The sequence below is a fragment of the Rhinoderma darwinii genome, chromosome 12, assembly GCF_050947455.1.
Source record: "Rhinoderma darwinii isolate aRhiDar2 chromosome 12, aRhiDar2.hap1, whole genome shotgun sequence".
In the NCBI taxonomy this organism is placed as follows: domain Eukaryota; kingdom Metazoa; phylum Chordata; class Amphibia; order Anura; family Rhinodermatidae; genus Rhinoderma; species Rhinoderma darwinii.
In genome coordinates, this window is record NC_134698.1 from 55022899 (window position 1) to 55043311 (window position 20413).

A 20413-nucleotide genomic window follows, 5' to 3' on the forward strand; every position below is an offset into this window, starting at 1 on the left:
CTAAGGTCTTAAACACCCCAATATATATGTCCCCCCCAAAAAAATATATCTGTGTGTTTATATATAAAGTCCACTGTCCAGCAGCACCAGCCTGAAAATATGGATGGGTGCACGCCCTGGGAACCCGATCACGGTTCCAAATCCTCCAATATGTGTCCAAAAATAGGCAGCGCTCCAAATCAAGGGGAAAAAAGTAGCTTTCAATAGCGCTCGTGCAACATTTTAGTTCAATACATGGAGCCTTTTATGTGTTAAAAAAAATTTTGTGTGTTCTTTTGTTCTTTAAATGATGTGGGTTCCCCCCTTTTTTCCATTACCAGCCAGATACAACAAAGCAGCAGGCTAGCATTACCAGGGTGGGAGGGGCCACGGTGTCTGTCCTTTCCCAGTCTAATAATACCAGCCTGCGCCGCCTTAGTACCCAGTACCCAGCCATCACTACAGCTGGTGAGGTACTGGATCGCACCCGGATCCTCACGGTACCCCTGGTGGCGGGGTAATAATGGGGGTTAGTGTCAGCCACTGCACAGGCTAACACTAATCCCCCCATTAGTAATGGACGCTGTCAATCAGCCAGTGGCTATTACTAAGGTGGTAGTAATAAAGTTTAAAATAATACGCAGATATATAAAAAAAAATTATAGTTGGAATAAAAAAAAACTACACAACTCTCGTTAACCACTTTATTGAAAATCAAAAAATGGCATCATTGCAATAGTCCTCGAATCCGACGTAGTCCAACAACCGAGCCTGTGAAAAAAAAAACACAAAAACAAAAAAAAAAAACATTAGTAACACATAAAAAAGCTAATTAAAAATCATACTTAGCTTCCTGGGTCCTTGACAGATAACGAAGCAGTGACAGTTTTAAGCTATCATTGGTTAGTTTACATCACGTGGTCCCGGGTTATCCACGGGTCATTGGCCTTTTAAAAGTAGGACAATGAACTGAGGTAACTGGGCACCACATAATGTAAACTAACCAATAACATCTTAGAGCTGTCGCTGCTTAATTTTATTTGATGCTTGTAAAACCAGAATTTTGGCGCATCTCGGTTGTGTGTGCCACTAAAAAAACCTAGTGCAGGGACTCCTTCAGATACAAAGGAGTCCCTACGCTAGGAGTTATTAGCGGTCATTTACCTACTTTCAAATGTAGGTGAATGATCGCTAGTAACCAGGTAAGGCCCTGTTCACATCTGCGTTCGGCATTCCGTTGTTCTGCTCCATCAGCGGAGCAGAACAACGAAAATGCCGGAAGTGCAGGAGACATCTAGCGCTCGACGGAACCCATTGACTTCATTGACTTTAATGGGTTCCGTCATGGTGTCCGTGGTCTCACCGGAAAGAATGGGGCAGCATGCTGAGCTATTGTTTCTGGTATTTTCGGTGGAATCTGTGACGGAGGCCCATAATGAAGCCTCCAACGCAGATGTGAATTAGGCCTGGGAGCCCATGGGTGACGCATGCAACTTTATGGCATTCGTCACAGGTATATCTCGGGGAGCTCCAAAAATCATATGTCCATATCCATGTGTGATACTGTCTGCTGGACCCTGTATCTGAGCCTACCACATGGTAGGCTTAGCTACAGGGCCCCAGCAGACAGTAATCTTATAGTTACTCTTCTCTTCGGCTCTGGGCGCATGTCTGGGGAAGCGCTGCGCTCCGGAACGAGCAGGGTAAGTATACTGTTACTACAGTAACAAGGGCCCATGTAGTTTATTACATAGACCCCAGTTACTATAGTAACTTTGAATAGACTTGGTGTGAGGGGTCTCAGGCAATTGCGACCGCTGCGACCCCTATAGCTACGCCCTTGCTATAAATCAATGAAAAGGGTATTCCATATCAATCAAATGGTATACAGGATGCTCTCCTTTTCTCTTCAAAAAGAGGTTTGGCAGCAGTTGCGGTGTGTATTATAAGGAATATTATACCCCCTAATAACATTGTAAGATTTTCCCCAAATATGGTTGTGCCTGAAATCAAATTATAATTTATTATTTATGAGTTAATATGAGATAATGTACCTCATACTGTAAATTATATGAATATTTGACGTCACCTCAGGGTTTCATGACCTATATGAATACACTTAGCTTGCATGGTCACAGAGCTCTGAGGTGATTTCTAATATTCTTAAAATTTACAGTATGAGGTACATTATTCCATATAAAATGCAAAATATTTTTATTTCAGGCACACGGGTCGTTTTTCACGGCATCCGAGTGGCACCCAATAGTTTTCACGGACCCATTCACTTTAGCGTGTGAATCAGGTCCATGAAAACTGACCCGATTCTCCGATCCGTGAAAAGATAGGACATACCTGCGTACTGTCGTGTGCATGAGGCATAAATCTAGAAGATGTCCCTTAAAATTGGATGGAGTTTACAAATAATCTTACTCCAAATTAGGAGCTTATTTTCAGGGGTGGTCTCAAAGGCTATGTAATCCTTTGATGGGCATTTTTTTTCTCATAAACGGGTCAGTCAGTGAGTTTGGTGTAACTTTTTAATTAGCTTTTATTAAAAATTTGTTTTACTTTTTTAGATACAGCTGCTCTGCATTCTGCATACAGAATATGTGTATATTTGAGCTATATGTAGCCTCATCAGGTCCACGGGACTGATGGGTTTAGTGACAGCGGGTCCTGCTTGTCCTTGACATGCAGGATTCACCTGTAGTCCATCATATCTAAATTGATAACTTAGATGTGATAGATTACAGGTGGATCCTGTGTGTCAGAGACAAGCAGGACCCATTTACACTGAACCCGTCAGGTCCGCGGGACTGACTGATTCAGGTCATAGTGAACAATACAGCTGCTTTGTATAGAGAATACAGAGCAACTGTATCTAAAAAAAGTTACAAAATTTTTAATAAAGACTAATTAAAAAGTTGCTCTAAACACACTGACTGACCTGTTTATTAAAAAAAAAACAGAAAAAAAAAAACAACCTGGACAGACAAATCCTCAAGATATATTACACTTTTTGATTTATTATAGTTTGGTGTTTCCATTTATTTTGTTATGCATACCAATAAAGATTATTCTTATTTACTCTTTTGACAAATACTCAATTTTTTTTTTTTTTTCATGATCAAATCTCTTATATTAAACATTTAACAAACATTAATGGTTCTGGGGACAGCTCTTTTGTTCTGTACGCTGTAGGACTGTACACCATATGTGGAGGAGGAGGTCACCAACAGGAACTACCATGGCACAGGGCACCATTTTGCGTAAGGCTGCCCCTGCGCACTGCACAAATTAGGGCAACCAATCAGTGTCTTCCATCTCCTTCTGAAAATTAGAAAAATAAAGAGCATTATTGGTTGTCATGGGTTACAATGCGACTGCTGGATTAACATGTGATAGCAAATTATAGTAGAATTTAAATTGACAGTCGGTTTTGGAAGAATGTTCTTTGTGTGACAATATAGCAGTGCTGTAATATATGTAATTCAGTCGATGGTTGTGTATTGTATCACTCAAACTTAGAAACGCACAACTTCCTATTATTGGTAGCACTTTAGTGTAACACAGATGCTCGACTATTTCACTTTATACATTTAGACTTGCGCTATTTTCACAGTGTGATTTTGGTTGAATACATTTAAACAATCATTCATACTTACTAATGCTAATTAAGAAATGAAAACCACACAGAAGTCGTTTTTTGATTAAATTGAACACAACAGGCAGGCACCTTGACACAATTTCTCTAACATCACTTCAGCAACATACTGTGCGTTATGTACTAGAAATCATTTCAACCCTTTTGATTCTTGCAATTACTCTTTCCTTCATTATTGTTAATGCACAAACAAAGTTTAGCTAATCCTCTTGATTAGTGTCTGATGTAACTATGATGATCTCAAGATGATATTTCATTAGGACAAGAAGTGATGCAATACTATTTTCTTTGTACCTATGTCACACTCATGTGGACTCTCTGTACTTCTAGGCATGGGTGTCACGGCTGTGGGGTATTTGGACCCACTAGGCTGCTCCGCCGTAGCGGAGAAGCATCTGTCCAAACAAAAGTAAATAACAGTCTCCCGGATATGGGTACCTGGGTAGAAGATCAGGCAGGTACTCGGAGTAGCAGACACGGGGTGAAGCAGGCACAGTTGATGCTTGGCGTAGCAGATGACAAATGGCGACAGCACACTGTGAACACTAATGTCACCTAAGCCGCTAAATATACATAAATATGCATTACATGCTAAATCTACTTACAATAGGGAGGTTCTTAGCGAACATTTTGATCAAATTGTGTTTGCCCACCTGCCACAACAAGGCGTCCTCCATAGGTGGGGACCTACTCTGCACATACACCCAGAACTGGGACTAAGCTTGGGACTAAGCTTACATATATGTGGGGATGGTAGGAACCAGCATTAAACTAATTAAAATCACTAAGGGCAGAATGGGAGAAGTGCAAGATCAAAAATGAAGGCAGTCACTAACCCCACATATATGAATCACATAAACACAAAAGTTTGAACAGCATATTCCTGCAAAATGAAACAAAACATGTATACAGGTTCAAGAACGTCCTGGGTGTATGTGCAGAGTAGGTCCCCACCTATGGAGGACGCCTTGTCGTGGCAGGTGGGCAAACACAATTTGATCAAAATGCGCACTAAGAACCTCCCTATTGTAAGTAGATTTAGCAGTAATGCATATTTATTTATTTATATTTAGCGGTTTAGGTGACATTGGTATTCACAGTGTGCTGTCGCAATTTTTTTGTGTGCTGTATAAATTTGCAGTCACAGGCGTTCTTGTACCTGCATACACGTTTTGTTTCATTTTGTAGGAATGTGCTGCTCAAACTCTTGTGTTTATGTGATCTATATATATATATATATATATATATATATATATATACACTACCGTTCAAAAGTTTAGGGTCACTTAGAAATGTCCTTATTTTTTAAAGAAAAGCACAGTTTTTTTCAATGAAGATAACATTAAATTAATCAGAAATACACTCTATACATTGTTAATGTGCTAAATTACTATTCTAGCTGCAAACGTCTGGTTTTTAATGCAATATCTACACAGGTGTATAGAGGCCCATTTCCAGCAACCATCACTCCAGTGTTCTAATGGTACATTGTGCTTGCTAACTGTGTTAGAAGGCTAATGGATGATTAGAAAACACTTGAAAACCCTTGTCCAATTATGTTAGCACCGCTGTAAACAGTTTTGCTGTTTAGAGGAGCTATAAAACTGACCTTCCTTTGAGCTAGTTGAGAATCTGGAGCATTACATTTGTGGGTTCGATTAAACTCTCAAAATGGCTAGAAAAAGAGAGCTTTCATGTGAAACTCGACAGTCTATTCTTGTTCTTAGAAATAAAGGCTATTCCATGCGAGAAATTGCCAAGAAACTGAAGATTTCCTACAACGGTGTGTACTACTCCCTTCAGAGGACAGCACAAACAAGCTCTAACCAGAGTAGAAAGAGAAGTGGGAGGCCCCGCTGCACAACTGAGCAACAAGACAAGTACATTAGAGTCTCTAGTTTGAGAAATAGACGCCTCACTGGTCCTCAACTGGCAGTTTCATTAAATAGTACCCGCAGAACGCCAGTGTCAACGTCTACAGTGAAGAGGCGACTCCGGGATGCTGGCCTTCAGGGCAGAGTGGCAAAGAAAAAGCCATATCTGAGACTGGCTAATAAAAGGAAAAGATTAATATGGGCAAAAGCACACAGGCATTGGACAAAGGAAGATTGGAAAAAAGTGTTATGGACAGACGAATCGAAGTTTGAGGTGTTTGGATCACATAGAAGAACATTTGTGAGACGCAGAACAACTGAAAAGATGCTGGAAGAGTGCCTGACGCCATCTGTCAAGCATGGTGGAGGTAATGTAATGGTCTGGGGTTGCTTTGGTGCTGGTAAAGTGGGAGATCTGTACAAGGTAAAAGGGATTTTGAATAAGGAAGGCTATCACTCAGTTTTGCAACGCCATGCCATACCCTGTGGACAACGCTTGATTGGAGCCAATTTCATCCTACAACAGGACAATGACCCAAAGCACACCTCCAAATTATGCAAGAACTATTTAGGGAAGAAGCAGGCAGCTGGTATTCTATCTGTAATGGAGTGGCCAGCACAGTCAGCAGATCTCAACCCCATAGAGCTGTTGTGGGAGCAGCTTGACCGTATGGTATGCAAGAAGTGCCCATCAAGCCAATCCAACTTGTGGGAGGGGTTTCTGGAAGCATGGGGTGAAATTTCTCCCTATTACCTCAGCAAATTAGCAGCTAGAATGCCAAAGGTCTGCAATGCTGTAATTGCTGCAAATGGAGCATTCTTTGACGAAAGCAAAGTTTGAAGGAGAAAATTATTACTTGAAATAAAAATCATTATTTCTAACCTTGTCAATGTCTTGACTATATTTTCTAGTCATTTTGCAACTCATTTGATAAATATAAGTGTGAGTTTTCATGGAAAACACAAAATTGTCTGGGTGACCCCAAACTTTTGAACGGTAGTGTATATATATATATATATATATATATATATATATATATATAAAAGTTGCCGCAGCATAGAGGACATTACACAGCAGTAATGAGCAGTGTAGCTGAGAATATATCACTAGGGTAAGACAGTAAGGGTATTGTAACGACGGGGGTAGGGAAACGAACAAGTGAGCCCTAATCTACCCGCCACTCTGTCCCTGCCTACTTGCAACGACCTGCCCTAGGCGACGGGGTACAACTGGGCAGCGGTCCCTACGCTCAGTAAGTGCACGAGACAAACATACAAGGGAATACAAAGCAAAGGGAAAGGGGCAGTTGCCCACGGCAACACCGTGAGCAACCAGAGTGGTGAAACCAGGAGAGCACGAGGTACCAAACGCAGAGCAGGAGAGTAGTCAGTAAGCCAGGGTCAGTATGAAGCAGGATCAAATAGTTAGGAGCTGTAGCTGGGCCAGGAAACCACACGAGAAGAATCACAAGCAAAGGAGGAACAGGAAAGGCAGGTATAAATAGACAGAGGGCGGGAGCTAGCTCCGTCTGGCCAGGCTGCGATAGGCTCTCCCACTCCTAAGCCTGCCATCCTGAGTGGTGGAGTCAGTCTCAGAGACGTAGATTCAGGTGCAGACTGATTACCTATGGGAGTTAACCCCGAAGCTGTGCCTGGCAGATCCTTTACAGGTATGTTCACACGATTAACAAAATACGTCTGAAAACAGGGGAAAACAGCTCCTGATTTTCAGACGTTTTTTGAGCAACTCGCGTTATTTTACGGCCGTTTTTGGAGCTGTTTTCAATAGAGTCTATGAGAAAACGTCTCCAAAAACGTCCCAAGAAGTGTTCTGCACTTCTTTTGACAAGCCGTCATTTTACGTGCCGTATTTTGACAGCGACGCGTACAATGACAGATCGTCTGCACAGAACATCGTAAGACCCATTGCAAGCAATGGGCAGATGTTTGCCGACATATTGGAGCCATCTTTTCAGGCGTAATTCGAGGCGTAAAACGCCTCCATTACGTCTGAAAAGAGGTCGTGTGCACATACCCTAAGGGTATGTTCACACGATTAACAAAATATGTCTGAAAATACGGAGCTGTTTTCAAGGGAAAACAGCTCCTGATTTTCAGATGTTTTTTGAACAGCTCGCGTTTTTCGCTGCGTTTTTGCAGCGTTTTTTACGGCCATTTTTGGAGCTGTTTTCAATAGAGTCTATGAGAAAATGGCTCCAAAAACGTCCCAAGAAGTGTCCTACACTTCTTTTGACGAGCCGTCATCTTATGCGCCATATTTTGACAGCGACGTGTAAAATGACAGCTCGTCTGCACAGAACATCGTAAGACCCATTGCAAGCAATGGGCAGATGCTTGCCGACGTATTGGAGCCATCTTTTCAGGCGTAATTCGAGGTGTAAAATGCCTCCATTACGTCTGAAAAGAGGTCGTGTGCACATACCCTAACACTTACCAGGAAGCTGCAGCACGTCTGTGTATGTGTCTTTCTCACTTTGCTCCTCCTCCCTTCTCAACAGACTTGTATGGGCAGCATGTCTATGTCTGAGTTACTCTGCTCCTTCTGACCCCGCCCCTCTCAGTCTTGTTAAGGCAGAGTGTATGTGTCTCTTTCTTTCCTTGCTCCTATTTCTGCCCCTTTCCTCTCTATAAACTTGTAGAGGCAGCGTATCTGTGACTCTTTCTCTACCTGCTCCCTTCTTCTGCTCTCCCGCCCCTCTCCATAGACAGTCATTGGCAGTGAATAGACACACCCCCACCTTCTGCAGTCTGTCTGCACCTAAGGACTGATTTTGCTTGACACCAGGACGTGGATAGCAGATTACAGAAAGATAGACACCTAGTGGCAGTAACTGCACACAGAATGTGCATGGTTAAAACAACTGAATTTTAATATTATGCAAATTACAAAGCTGATATATATCAGGTATACTATTAGATAAGCATAAGTTGTTTGAAAAGTTAGTGTCCCTTTAAGTGGTGTCATGTTTAAAGGAAAGGTAATTTCTCATATTTCACATTTTAGGTTAATTAATTAGGCGTAACTCTGTAGAAAATAAATAATGGGGAATATATTAAAATATTTTTGCTAGTTTTCTGGGGAAAAAAAGATTGGCGCACGCCATGGTTCCACTAAAATGTGCAATTTATTCTCTCGGCGCTTCCTAAAAGTGGCAAAAAGGGGCGTGGTTTAATAAGAGGGGTGGGGCCATCAACAAAGCAACATATTTACCATATAGAAACTGGCATAAGTTATGGCACAAATCTACACCTGATCACAGCAGTCAAAAATTTGCATTTCTGTCAGTTGGGCAGTTACAGATGCTCCACATTTAAGAGGTTAAGAGATTAATAATTTTGGTGTATTTCCTGCCAAAGTAAATTAGTTTAGGACTGGTGATTGAACCGCCAGTCTTAATATATTTCTTCCATTATTTTTGTACATTTTTTAAATATTGTGTCTATTTATTTTTGGTTTTTAAAACTTCCCTGGCCATATTGGAGACACACAATTCTTTTCTGTATTGTATGTATACAGTGCATTAGGGTCTGTGAGATTTTTGGCAGCTACAATGAATGGTAGATAATTGTCACAGAAATGTTAATACACTGTTAGGGTATGTTCACACGCAGTGTTTTCAGACATGATTCGGGCGTTTTACGCCTCGAATTACGCCTGAAAAAACGCCCCTAATACGCCTACAAACTTCTGCCCATTGCTTTCAATGGGTTTTATGGTGGTCTGTTCCCCGCGTCGCTGTCAAAATACGGCGCGTAAAAAGAGGCCCGCGAAAAAGAAGTGCATGTCACTTCTTGGGATGTTTTTGGAGCCGTTTTTCATTGACTCCATTGAAAAACAGCTCCAGTAACGGCCGTAAAATACGACGCGAAAAACGCGAGTTGCTACAAAAACATCTGAAAATCAGGAGATGTTTTCGCCTGAAAACAGCTCCGTATTTTCAGACGTTTTTGGTCACTGCGTGTGAACATACCCTTACATTGTCAAGGAAGAGATAGAGTACTGCCACTTCACACAAAAATCAGAATGTCAGGGGAGCCTCATATAGAGTCTTATCTGTGTATAAAGTATATAATTGCCATCCTGCTGTAGCTAGGTCTTCAGCAGAACAATAGAGCTGTCATTAAATCCTCTGCTCCCTGCTGACTCTGTCATGGTCTCCACAGCAAAGCTGACAAGTGAACAGAAAACAAGAAATTTGAGCCTTTTGTGTGCTCTAGTGGCCTGTGTGAGAACTGAAATATTTCAAGATTTTTTATATAGATAGTCTCAACACCTAATTTTTTTTTACAATAACATCATCTAACTTCAAATGACCATCACACTTATATAAGCTATGTTATATAAGCTTGCTAGACATCCTATTCCAAAACCATGGGCATTAATATAGAGTTGGGCCCCTTTTTGTGGCTATAACAACCTCCACTCTTCTGGTAAGACTTTCATTTGATTTTGCAGCGTGTCTGTGGGAATTTCTGCCCAGTCAGACTAAAGAGTATGTGTGAGGTCAGGCACTGATTTTTGACAAGAAGGTCTGGCTCGCAATTGTCATTATAGTCCATCCCAAAGGTGTTTAATGGGGTCGAGGTCAGGACTGTGCAGGCCACTCGAGCTCCTCAACACCAAGTTCGTCAAACCATATCTTTATGGATCTGGCTTTGTGCACAGGGGCAGAGTAATGCTGGGACAGGAAAGAGCCCTCATGTTGCCAGAACTTTGGAAGCATACAATTGTTTCAAATTTACTTTGTATGCTCTAGCATTCACATTACCCTTCCCTGGAAATAAGGGGCCTAGCACAAACCTTAAAAAACAAGTTTTCACAGTAGGCACTATGAATTCCGGTAGATAGCATTCTCCTTTCATCCTCCAAATCCAGATTCATCCATCAGACTGCCAGATAGGGAAACGGGATTCATCACTCCAGAGAACATGTTTCCACTGCTCAAGAGTCCAGTAGCGTTTCACCACTCCAGCTGTCGCTTAGCATTTTGCTTGGTGATCTTATATTTATGTGCAGCTGCTCAACCATGGAAACTCATTTTTTGAGCCTCCCAGCACACAGTTCTTGTGCTCATGTCACATTTAGAGAAAGTTTGGAACTCTGTAGTGAGTTAAGAGGTAGGTGAGTTTTATGCACCTTGTTCTTCAGAACTCGGCGGCCCCATTCGTCAGTTTGTGTGGTCTACCGCTTCGTGGCTAAGCTGTTTTTACTCCTAGACACTTCCACTTCACAATGATAGCACATACAGCTGACTAGGGCAAATCCCGCAGATCAGAAATTTCATAAACTAACTTTTGGCAATGGTGGGATCCTAAGACAGTGCCATGTTTAAAGTCACTGAGCTCTTCAGTATGCTTGTCTATAGAGATTGCATAGCTGTGAACTTTATTTAATGTACCTGTTTGTAATGGGTGTGGCTGAAATGCCTGAAGTGAATAATTAGGAGTTGTGTCCAAATACTTTTGACCATATAGTGTACATTACCTTTCAGCACCAAGAGGTGGTAAGATGTGACATGTCAGAAGTTTTCATCAGTGGGGGTTTGAGCAATGCGACTCCCACTGATCGCTAAAACAAAGCAGCAGAAGCACTTGAGTGAGCGCTGTGCCACTTAGTTTTTGATCGGCTTTCCTCAGAGAGTCAAGTGAGCGATATACGGACTCATAGACTTTCTATTGAGCCCCTACATCGCTCACTAGGCTTTCTGAGAAAAGCCAATCAGAAACTAAGCGGCACAGCGCTAACCGAATGATTCTGCAGCTTCGTTTTAGCAATCAGTAAGGGTCTCAGTGCTCGCTCGCCTACCGATCGAAACTTCTGACATATCTCTATGACATGTAAAAAGTTTTTAAATGTCTTGTTACCCTTTAAGCTTCTAGGCACTGATGCAAAATCTGTAACATTGCCTCCCAACCACCGTGTGGCATTAATAATATTGTCTTTTTTGGTGGCAGATGGGCCGTTTGGGCCCCTCATGCTTTAGAGCTCATATGCGACTACTACCTCTGCACCCCCTATAGCACCTCCACCTCGGAGCATTCTGTACCAGCAGAATCATTTCTGAAGGAGACATTCTATAGGTGAACCATTACATACACAAATTTATAAGTGTAGATAAGACAACACGAGGTGATGAGCTGTGGCAACAGGACATGAGACAGATAATCTCAAAAAACGGCGTTGGGTTTCTCAGGTGAGCATTGAAGAAAGTGGACAACGACACCATCTACTCATACTTCTTGTATCTGAGCTCACAAAATGAGAATAGTCTGAAATGAAGACAGAAAAGTGTTAATTATTTTCAAAGATCAGCGGTAGGCTGTAAGGGCACGTTAGGAGTTGTAGTTTTGCAACAGCTGGAGAGCCACAAGTTCGAGACCGCTGTCTTAGATTAAACACCTTAGGGACAGGTGTTCATGAAGACAGCGTCGTCTTTTGCAGATAAGCTGCTGGGTACACTTAACAACATTTAAACAAATCCATGAGGTAATTTTCTTATGATGAGGTGAATGTGGATCCCATCACTGTCACCTGGAGCTGGAGTCAGTAATCAGACTAAATGAGAAAAGATGTTTTGCTAAATTATAGTAGATTCAAACGTTGCCGCCATTCACTGTGTGTAGTGGAAAGCAACAGCTGTGTTATCTTTTACATAACTCTCAAAACCTAGTTATCTGGCATAAATACATTAAAAGATCAATTGAGATCAACAGTGGGGCAACATGTATAACACACAGTCGCAGTCCCACTACCAGCCTAACGGCAGAGATCAGGGAGGCTGAATGTTAAAGTATCTGGCACAAAACATGTTTCCAAACAAAAGACAGATAACCAATTAGGAAATTCAAACTACAGAATAGTAGCAGATTTTGGGTTAAAATGTTATTTTGGGCTTTCTTCCTGATGGTTCTCTAGCTTTACAAGTGAAGTTTATATACTTTTCCATGATCAGCCGATAATCCAAAGTACCAAAGTATTCGATAATCCGGCCCCAATTAGGTCTCATTATTGAGGTATATACCGTATATATGCAGTGTATATATATATATATATATATATATATATATATATATACACTGTATTTATACACATCATGTGATTGAGCAGTCGCAGTGTAATGTGGTTGTCAATCATAGCTACATTTCCAATTAAGTCAATTGTGGTGTGCTCAAAGAATTGCTTTTCGCCTATTTGGACAGAAGCACGTTACATTTTATTTAAACACCGAATATCAAAAGTAAAGATCCCTTGCTGGGGAAAAAAGAAATTGTAGATATAAATACAATAAGTAGTTTTTTCAGAAATGTGTATTTTAATATATGTTGCATGACATTACATTACAAGCAAATAACTTACACAAGACTGGCGTTTCATATGGCAGTCTTAGTCAGACGCCTGAAGGAGTAAGATGCGAGTAATTTATTGAGCGGTGCATACCTCTTAAAGAGGCTCTGTCACCAGATTATCAAATCCCTATCTCCTATTGCATGTGATCGGCGCTGCAATGTAGATAACAGTAACGTGTTGTTTTTTTTTTTAAAAAAACAATAATTTTTGGCTAAATTATGAGCAATCTTATATTTATGCAAATGAGACTTTCTAATGGACAACTGGGCGTGTTTTCTCTTATTTCCAACTGGGCGTGTATTGTGTTTTTAGCAACTGGGCGTGTTTACTTATTTCACTGCACAATCACACTGTGCTGTGGATCATGCTGGGCTGGAACAATGACAAGTGCAAGACACTGATTAGTCACTGATTGGTCAGACTCATACACTCCTCTTCACAACACCCAGTTGGTAAAAAGTAAAAACACGCCCAGTTGTCCATTGAGAAACTCATTAGCATAAATCTAAACTAACTCATAACTTGCTCAAAAATGATTGTTTTTCAAAATAAAAACCACTGCTGTTATCTACATTACAGCGCCGATCAGATTATGTAGGAGATAGGGCACTTATAATCTGGTGACAGAGGCTCTTTAATAAATAAGTCGCATCTTGGACTGTCTATGTGCCTGACTTTGAAATCTACGGCAGCTCAGAGCTGACGTAGATTCCCTCTAGAATTTGCAACACTTTCTGACGTAAAAGCCAATAAATCTGTCAGTCAAAATTCCAATTGCAGCGTGAAAATGGAAAAAGTTGCAAATTTTTGTGCAAAAAAAGTTGTGTGCCTAAATATGCGGCTTTTTTATGCCACTAAAGTGTCATCAATACTTTATTTGATGAGGGTATCTGATAATTCACATTTCTATATACTTTGCATTGCATCTGGTGACCTAGTAATCTGAGGCTAGTTTCACCATGTTGTCATGTGAGAGTATTTAGCTCTTGGTGTCACAATGGTATAGTAACCAGTTAAAAAGTGTCTTTGTATCAATTCTCGATGAGTGGCATAGATCCAGAGCTTTATTACTAGTCTTTTTCACTATATATCATATAATTTTCTGTCACAGGCCTCATATACATATATATATATATACATATATATATATATATATATATATATATATATATATATATTATATATATATATATATACTGTGTATATATATATATATATATATATATATATATATATATATATATATATATACTGTGTGTATATATATATATATATATATATATATATATACTGTGTGTGTCTCTGAATCTGTGAGAAGGAATTAGGTTCTATGCCGAGGCTCCATTTTGGTGTCACCTGGGGTGCCTATTGCTACATGTACTGCTGTACAGTCTCCATGCACGTGGCTTTTGCATGTACATGAGGTTTATATAGTAAACTGTTTGTTTTCTTTTTGTCAATGCTTCATGTAATGTGTAGAGGGAGCTGCTGTCTGATGATAGAAGCTCCATTTCCTGTATTCAGCAATAGTACTCACCATCGTTGGCACAATCCTGCCAGATCACATGGGGGGGGGGGGCATAGTCTTATCTTCATTTGAGGCAGGAGAGGCAGAAAGCTAGTATGTTGTATGTTTCTCAGACAGTAATAATCAATAAGGGCAAAATCATTTCTCATTTACCTCAGACAGCGGAATAGCTGAAAATCTTCTAAATGGGCCTATAATAATATGGTAGGCAGGATTTTTAAGTAATGTTTTTACACTTCAGCTACAGCCATGAAGGATCCAAGAAAATAAGGAAAGAGTACTTTTCTGGGAGTAGTTCCCAAATCCCTAATGTGAGTACCCACTTGTATATGAGAGGCAGATAAGCTGTTGAATTTGTGCAAAACAAAATGCCCATTGGAGTGCTTTGTATTACCCCTTATATAAGTATTCTTATTAATAACTGATCTTCAAATATAGGCCGTGCAATTTCTTTTTTTTTTTGTAGGGGCCAAAAAAATGTTTATTCCTTGCATGAGTATTGTGTAAGCAAATCTACGTATGTAATACTTAAGAGGATTAAATTATGACTGCTACAAGCTACAGCTTCCCCTCAACGTGCGCTAGCAAGCACTGCATGACAGCTCTTGGGCCTTCTTAATAATTTACAAATGATACAATATACAAGTGGTTCATGCAGATTTCAAAATACTCTAGTTGTGTAATTAAAATTAAAGTATGATAAATATAGTGCTATTTACAGCGCTTATTAAGAGTTTAACCTGATTTCTCTTTTCTGATCAACACAGCATAAACTATTCAATCTGTGTTAATTAACTTTAAGCACCATAAGGAAAGAACTACAATATAAAATAAAGCAGAATCAATAATCAAATATGCAGAAGACGTATCTTCTCATTTGCCGTGGGAAAGATGCCTTTGTCCAAGGTTAGCTGTTTCATACAGTAAGATTAATGGACTACATATTGTTATTTTACCCAAATATAAAGAGGAAAAAGGTTTCCCCTATTTAATGGTCACACCGGGAGCCTTTTGTTTTTTGTGTAAAACACAAACCGCGCGCGGTAGAGTTCAGCGCTCTATAGTTTATTAAATAGAACTTGCTGCTTTATAGTCAAAAATCTAGCAACATAAATGATGGAAATTTCATTTTAGAATCAAACAAATAATAAATAGTTGTATAAGTATATTTAATACAAGTACTGTAGACACAAATGCCAATGATTGCCTGTCTCATTCCAACAGGAAACCATAGAGTTCAATGTCATTCCTGTGCCCAGTAGTGACAAAGCCTGACCACCGCAAAGGGTGGCAGCACGCGATAATACTCCCTAACAATGACATATTTTTATACAGCCATGGTATATATTTGAGTAACCGCTTCCTATGCGTGCCGCCATAGTGTCTTTCACATCCATATTGCATCAAGTAGGTCTGATGTAAAGTAAAGTATTTCGGCCCAGTTATTGCAGGTATCTAGCCAGTTCTTAGCTCACAGTCTCCTGTCAATATTACCTTCTAATATTGTACAGGCAGGGCCGGATCAAGGTTGAAAAAGGCCCTTGGGCGAAATATTGATTGAAGAGCCCCATTCCATATTCGGGTTTTAACATGTTTGAGGTGTCTATCAGCTGCTTATCTACAGCTCCATATGGCAATAAACAGATGTCTTCTAGTTAGCAATGCTGGCAACAAAGGCATTAGCTCTCTTCCCCTGCTTCATTCAGAATCCCCGGCCATCCCCCTGTGGCCGGGGATTCCACTTTTGGACAGAGCGCTTAATGTCTCTGTCCATATATGGACAGTGACATCAGGGGCAACTCCTGAAGCGGAATCCATGTCCACAGTGTTGCCGATACTATGACCAGGGATTCCACTCCAGGAGAAGCCCTTGACGTCACTGTCCATAATAGACAGAGACATCAAGAGCTCCGTCCAAGAGTGGAATCCCAGGCCACAGGGGGATTCCGCTCCCTCAAGGAGCTACAGTGGCGCTATCTACAGGAAGGGGGGTGCTATCTACAAGGGGGCTGTCTGGCACTACCTACAAGGGGCTGTGTGGCACTATCTACAAGGGGCAGTGTGGCACTATCTACAAGGTTGCTGTGTGGCACTACCTACACGGGGGAATCTGTGAGTGGCGGGCTGATGGTCATTTTACTGTGAGTGAGGGGTTCATAGTAATTTTACTGTGAGTGGCGGGCTGATGGTCATTTTACTGTGAGTGGGGGCTGATGGTTATTTTACTGTGAGTGGCGGGCTGATCGTCATTTTAGTGTGAGTGGGGGGCTGATGGTCATTTTAGTGTGAGTGGGGGGCTGATGGTCATTTTAGTGTGAGTGGGGGGCTTATGGTCAGTATACTGTGAGTGGTGGGCTGAGGGTCATTTTACTGTGAATGGTAGGCTGATGGTTATTTTACTGTGAGTGGGGTGTTGATGGTCTTCAAGTGGTTTCCACCTCTGACCTCTAATTGAAATTATTAGGAGGCAGAAAATACCTGCGGCACTCGTTTGGAGTGCTTTTTTTGCTGCGTCTTTTGCATTAGCTTCAACGGCCTAATAAGAACGCCCAAAAAAAATGTCAATTGAAGGAATTTTGAGGCAGATTTTTTTCTGCCTTACAAAAAACTAAGAGTGTAGTGCTTGTTTTTAGCCGTTTTCTGTCTTTCTCTAAACAATTTTTAGTAGGGGTACCCTGAGGAATTTTTTTTTTCCAGCTGTGCCTTCAGTCTGAAAAGGTTGCGAAACTCTGTACTAGGCTACAGGAAAACGCTGGCTTAAACAAGGATCCCGTTGTGGAGCAGCTCAGTTTGTCATTAGAACGGGGCCTAAGTAAGTACAAATATTATTTTTTTGGGGGACACTGTCTACAAGGGGGAAGTGGGGAGTTGTATGGCTCTGTGTAAATGGGGGAGGTGGGGAAATGCATGGCACGACCTACAAGGGGGAGGTGGGGGGATGTATGTCACTCTCTACAAGGAGGAGGTGGGGGATTATGGCACTGTCTACAAGGAGGAGGTGGGGGATTATGGCACTGTCTACAGGGAGACTGTATTGCACAATCTACAGGGGGCACTATCTACAAGGGGGGGCTGTGTGTGGCAGCCAGGGGAGGGGGCATTATACTATGTGGACGCCACTAAGCAGACATTATACTGTGTAGGGGCACTACAGGGGGCAATATACTGTGTGTGCCACTTAGGGGGCATAATACTGTGTGGGCACAATTAGCGGACAAAATACTGTGTCCTTAAAGGGGTCATAATATATTATATTGTGAAATACTATTATTATTATTATTATACTGTATGGGGGCACTAACGGGGCATTATACAGTGTGGGGGCACTATATAGGGCATTATAGTTTTTATGGAGCATATTTTTTATGATGGGGTTGGGCGCCCAAAGATAATTTCACATGGGAAGCCATCTATCCGAAGGCCAGCCCTGGCTCCAAATAAGGAAAGTAAAGCTCTGACCCCTAGTAAAAAAATATTAGTAAAAGCTACACAATCCCCTGTTCTACCACATATTCATAAAACTTTGCAGACTCTTATATCTTTCTGTCGGCAGTGACTGGAAGGTGAAGGCCTCTAGTTGGTTAAGGCACTTGGACAATTGTCCTAATTGTCTTCCTTTTATTCTGGTCCTGTCCACAGGCATCTTAAGGAAAAACATACTGTACGTAACTCCATTTTTACCAGGAGAAGCAGTATGTGTTGACCCTACTGCCCTATAATAGACTGGAAGCCTCTACTACTTCAGAAATCTGCAGAGAAGCAGCCGGCCAGAATCGTGCATAATTGCGATAAATGTTTGACCAGAAATAGTAAGCCCCAAAGAATGGTTCAGATCCTTTGAATTTCACAAATTGGTTGAGAGACATTTCAAGTTATAAGGTTCACACACAACTAAAGATTAAATGGTTATTCCAATTTTTAATTTGTACTTATTTATTTATAAAATAGGTAAAAATGTAATTCCCTAATATACACGTATTCAAAATTCTGCACACACAACTTTCATATATCAGTGTAGATGACCTCTGTCTGCACAGTAGAATGGTATAGCCCATGGATTAGTTCATGGATCAGTGCTGTGTAATGCATTCACAGGCTAACTGAAAAGGGGATAAACATGGCGTCAGTTATGTGATACCCCCACATGTCATGTGACCTTTGGCATTCAGTTAGCAACAGGATTACATTACATACATGTGCTGTATCAGCACACAGGACACATCAATGAGTTACCTGAAGAGGACTAATAATGAGTGAAATAATAATAATTATTATTATTATTATTATTATTATTGTTGCAACAACTACAACTACTTCACTGTGTGCTAGTATTTTCTTGTAGTTTATGGCGGCATCTCTCTAGGTGACTTATAACATGGCTGTCTGTCTTTAGATGATGTATACATGGCTGCCTTTCTCTAGGTTATCTTTGATAACTGAAATAAATCAAAAAGAGAAGCGCCTCATGGTGCAGAATCCCAAAACAAAGGTGAATGGGTAAACCAGGTGTAGGAAATATCCTCACCTGGGACAGTTGTTCAGTATCCAGGCACAACACCGTTTGAAGGCATAAAATTGATGAAGTTGCTGCTGCTTCCTGGCCAATGTGATGCGATGTATTAGGTCTGATGAAGGCGCCAGTCCGGTTCTGAAACGCGTTACATTAATAAATACTATATTAATACCTAACCAATTTCTTTTCTACCGTCCGGATGAAGTAGTGCTTTTTTACTTCCATTTTAAAAATATATATTTTCACATATATTTACAGTATATATATTTTTTCTCACACTGTTTCTCTAGGTTATGTATAACATTGTTTGCTGTCTCTAAATACTGTATAACATGGCTTCCTGTCTGTAGATGACGTATAACATGGTTGCCTGTCTCTAGATGATGTATAACATGGCTTTCTGTCTCTAGGCGATGTATAACATGGCTTCCTGTCTCTAGGCGATGTATAACATGGCTTCCTGTCTCTAGGTGATGTATAACATGGCTTCCTGTCTCTAGGTGATGTATAACATGGCTTCCTGTCTCTAGGTGATGTATAACATGGCTTCCTGTCTCTAGGTGATGTATAACATGGCTTCCTGTCTCTAGGTGATGTATAACATGGCTTCCTGTCTCTAGGTGATGTATAACATGGCTTCCTGTCTCTAGGTGATGTATACCATGGCTTCCTGTTTTTTAGATTATGTATAACATGGCTTACTTTCCTTAGGGGGATATATAAAATGACTGCCTATCTTTAAATGATGTATAGCATGCCTTTCCGTCTCTAGATAATGTATAACATGGCTGTCTGTCTCTAGGTGATATATAACATGTCTGCCTCTCTCTAGATGATGTATAACATGGCAGCCTGTCTCTAGGTGATATATATATTGGATAACTGTCTCTAGGTAATATATTACATGGATCCCTGTGTTTAGGTAATATATAGCATGGCTGCCTCTCTCTAAATTATATATACCATGACTGTCTCTCTCTAGGTGACATATAACATGGCTATCTCTACATGACTGCCTGTCTCTAAGTGATATATTACATGCCCGACTTTCTCTAGTTGACATATAACATGACTGACTGTCTATAGGTGATATATTACATGGATGTTATATATAAATTGCTAGTTTATATATAACATGGCTGCCTCTCTCTAGATGTTGTACTAATGGCTGCCTAACTTTAGGTGATAAATAACATGGCTGCCATTTTAATAAAGTTAACTTAAAAAAACACATACACAGAGGAGACAGGGAGAAGAAAATAAGAGGCTGCTGCATATAGATTGACAAACATGATGCTAAGATACTGCTGTAGGTGGAAATACTCCATTCTGCTCTTCAATAAACTAGTTTGATACCTAGACAGTGTTAACTGTATTCCAGTGGTCACATAATGTGGACGGGGAGCACGTTACTGATGCCATGTTTAGTTCTCGACAGTTAGCCCATAGATGCATTACACAGGCTTTATCCGGGCTATACTATTTA

General features: G+C 40.6%; 1 long non-coding RNA gene across 1 annotated transcript; it reads right to left on the bottom strand.

Annotated features, from left to right (window-relative positions):
- Positions 1 to 701: 701 nt before the first annotated feature.
- On the bottom strand, positions 702 to 19425 carry LOC142664858 (uncharacterized). The gene is made up of 3 exons (XR_012851395.1): positions 18940 to 19425; positions 3138 to 3309; positions 702 to 750 (listed from the first exon to the last, which is right to left on the bottom strand). It is a non-coding gene; the product is annotated as an uncharacterized LOC142664858 (long non-coding RNA).
- Positions 19426 to 20413: the final 988 nt, after the last annotated feature.